Here is a 3,811-nt window from a genome sequence, read left to right on the forward strand (position 1 = left end):
CTCTTTGGGAGGATGAGGTGAGTAGATTGCCTGAGCCCGCGGGTTCGAGACCCGCCTGGGCAACTTGGCGAGACCTCATCTCTACAATAAATCAAAAAATCAGCCGCGCATGGTAGCGCGTGCCTGTAATTCCGGCTACTCGGAAGGCTAAGGCGGAAGGATCACCGGAACCCAGTGGGTCGAGGCTGCAGTGGCCGAGAGCAGCCACTGCACTCCAGTCTGGGCGACAGAGTGAGACTCCAACTCAAAAAAAACAAAAAAGAGAAAGAGATGATTTCACCTCCATGAACTGCTTAAGGCAAAATACAAGGTGGTCAGAGGATTCTCTTACTAAAAATCAAAAGAATTTTCCTTCAAATACATGTTTAAGAGTATATAGAAATCAACATTCAATATGATTTGCTTTATGAAAATCAATGTAGATATCCCCTTCCAAGACGATGGACGAGTGAGATCAGTGATATCCAAAAAGCCTCAGGTCACACTAAGGAGCAACAAAGATGTTTAGTAGGAAGCCTACCTAAGACCATTGAAAGAGGAAAAGGAAGTTGCAGACCAGAAAACAGAAAGCCAAAGCAGAGTCAGAACCAAGCTGTTTGCCAGAATGTTTCAAGTTAAGGTGCTAAGAATAGCAACATCTTCTTTGATTCTGCCCAGGACCTTTTAACATGGGTAGTGTGTGTGTGTGTGTGTGTGTGTGTGCATATACATATGGAGTGGAGCTTTGCAGCCTGTCTCATTTCTGAGAATGCTTATAAGAGATATAGTAGTATACATGATGGGATATTACACAGCCATAAAGGACAAAATAGATTATGAACTTCACAGCAACTTGGATGGACTTAGAGTCTATAATACTGAGTGATCTGGCACAGAAACAAAGAACTGAGTATCACCTGTTCTCACTCATAAGAAAAACTTAAGCAATTATCATAATACTATAAGAAAAGTATTGGCAGTAGCAGGAAACTGCTGGGGTAGGGAGGGATAGGATTGGAAATAGTAGGAAGCTGCCACAGGAGGGGGGCACACCTCATCACCAAGAGTACCCGCATAATGAACATTTGTATACCTAATCCTGAATTGTGCCCCACATCTTTAAAATTAAAAATTAAAAAATTAAAAAATAAAAAAGAGATACAGTAGGAAATGTAAAAAGTCGTAGAAATGGCATGTTGGTTCACATCTGTAATCCCAAACACAAGAGAGGATTACTTGAGCCCAGGAATTCGAGATAAGCCTGTGCAACATGGCGAGACTTCATCTCTACAAAAAAAATTGTTTTAACTAGCTGGGTGTGGTGGCATGAGACTGTAGCCCCCGCTACTGGGGAGACTAAGATGGAAGGATCACCTGAGCCCAGCAGGTCGAGGCTATGGTAGCCATGGTCATGCCACTGCACTCCAGCCTGGGTGACAAAGTGAGATGATGCTGACTAAAAAAAAAAGTAAATAAGAAAAGTCTTAGAAATGATGTGGTGACTACACAAAGTCTCTAATGAGGCCTGGGAGAAAAGGCAGGTTGGTCACCATCTACAGAGATAGGGCTAATGCTTTGGACCACTAGGTGGCAACCTATATTCAAGTGCAAGGGATCAACACTTCTCTAAACTGGCAAAATCTGATGGCCAGAGTCTCATCCTGGCCATATTCTCGCACACCTAAAGCTTCTCTCAGCTTCCCACCAGGCAGGAGGACCTTGGGGAAGCAATGGAGGGTGGTAGGTAGAGATGACCAAATTGGGATTGAATCCTGGCTTCACTATTTTCTAGTTGAATGACCCTGAGGGGGTGGGAGGGAGGGAGGGAGGGAGGGAGAGAGGGAATGAGAATGTTCTATGCAGAGTCCCTGCCACAGGACTTCTGTTTAGAAAATGGCAATTCTCATCCCTTCCCTCCCTTAGGATATTATGCCCATCTAGACATCCAGTTTCATATAAAAGTTGGGGGTGAGTCAGAAAAGGGGAGTTGGAGGGACTTGGGGCCCCCAAGGGAAGCTTGTACAAAGGATTTATAAAAGTTAACAGGCAAGCCGGGCTCGGTGGCTCAGCCTGTAATCCCGCGCCTTTGGGAGGCTGAGGTGAGTGGATTGCCTGAGCCCGCGGGTTCGAGACCCGCCTGGGCAGTGAGACCTCATCTCTACAATAAATCAAAAAATCAGCCGGGCATGGTAGCGCATGCCTGTAATTCCGGCTACTTGGAAGGCTGAGGCGGAAGGATTGCCGGAGCCCAGCAGGTCGAGGCTGCGGTGGCCGGGAGCGGCCACTGCACTCCAGTCTGGGCGACAGAGTGAGACTCCAACTCAAAAAAAAAAAAAAAGTTAACAGGCAAATGGGTACTATGTAAACCTCTGCCTTGGCCTCTTAAACAACTGAGATGTGCTTGTACCTCTTTAATGAGTAGTTAAACTTCACAAAAATTTCCTTAACCTAGTGGCCTCAGGAAACAGGAGAGTTACACCAGCTTGGCAAGTTCTCTCTGGTAATTTGGGATAGGGAGGCCAGGGCACCCAGGAATCACATACACTATTCACTGAGATTCCTCCAAAATTATTTTCCAATCTGTTTCAAACTTGTCCTCGAACCATACTGATTTAATGTTTGTGTCCCCCTCCCCCCCCAATTCATATGTTGAAATCCTAACCCTCAATGTGGTGGTATTAAGAGATGGTACCTTTGAAATGTGATTAAGTTATGAGGGTGAAGCCCCCATGAATGGTATTAATGTCCTTTATGCAAAAGAGGCTCCAGAAAGGTACCCCTCTCCTGCCTTTTGCCATGTGGGAACACAGCAGGAAAGCAGCCATCTATGCAACAGAAATCAGGCCCTCACCATACACCAGATCTGTCAGTGCCTTGATCTTGAACTTCCAGCCTCCAGAACAGTGAGAAACGCTGTTTATAAGCCACCCAGTTTAGAGTATTCTGTTAAAGCATCCAAAATGGACGAAATCAAGCACAAACAATATGAAACCTATTTTTGCAACATTTTCTTTGAACCTCAAAACTGGCATCTTAATTTGCATAACTCAGCATACTGGGTTTTGTACATAGAAAGTTAAAAGCCTCCACAGGAAACACATTTTCCATTAAATTGTAGTTCTCAGGTTCGACCAATAGATGGCAGCATTAGAGAGAGCGGAGGCATCTATGCAGAAACGACCCCAACCTCAAGAGAGAAGGAAAGAGCTGGCAAAGGAAAGAGGTGCTGAGTCAGGCAAGGTGGAGCCCAAGTGAGTGTGAGTACACATTCAGTGAGTGTGTACTATGTGCCTGACTACTATTGGACAACACAGTGAATCAGGTGTTAGCCCTATTTTACGTAAGAGGAGCCCAAGACTGAAAGTTGATATCCTTTTCCTATGGTCACACAGCTAGCAAGTAGGGGACTGGCATATAAAGCCAAATATGTCTGTTTCCATCTCACCTCACCTCCCTGAAGGTTCAAGGAGGAGATGGGTTGGGGAGGGTGACCAAGGTCACCTCCATCCTGTCCTCTGCACATCCCCTTATGCCATTCCCTCATAACTGCTCTAGCTCCTCCTTGCCTGTCGGCCAATCTGAGCCTCAACTTCCTTGAGTCCCAGTCTCAGACCACCCTACCCTTACAAGAGGTGTGCTGTACCAAATCTCCCCAGCTACATTGCTTTCTAGCTGGTGCTCTTCAGCACTAACCAGGTGTTTAGGCACTGAGTACTCAGTGTGGTCTGTGGACCAGAAGCATTGGTACCACCTACTTAGAAATGCAGAACCTCTAGCTGGGCTCTGTGGCTCAGCCTGTAATCCCGCGCCTTTGGGAGGCTGAGGTGAGTGG

General features: G+C 46.0%; 1 protein-coding gene across 5 annotated transcripts in view; it reads right to left on the reverse strand.

The window, feature by feature from the left end:
- Positions 1-3,811, reverse strand: part of ATG4A (autophagy related 4A cysteine peptidase) — a 61,878-nt gene that overhangs the window by 6,992 nt on the left and 51,075 nt on the right. The gene's annotated exons all lie outside the window — the stretch shown is intronic.

This window comes from Carlito syrichta, unplaced genomic scaffold, assembly GCF_000164805.1.
Source record: "Carlito syrichta isolate Samal-C Ts95f unplaced genomic scaffold, Tarsius_syrichta-2.0.1 Scaffold314870, whole genome shotgun sequence".
In the NCBI taxonomy this organism is placed as follows: domain Eukaryota; kingdom Metazoa; phylum Chordata; class Mammalia; order Primates; family Tarsiidae; genus Carlito; species Carlito syrichta.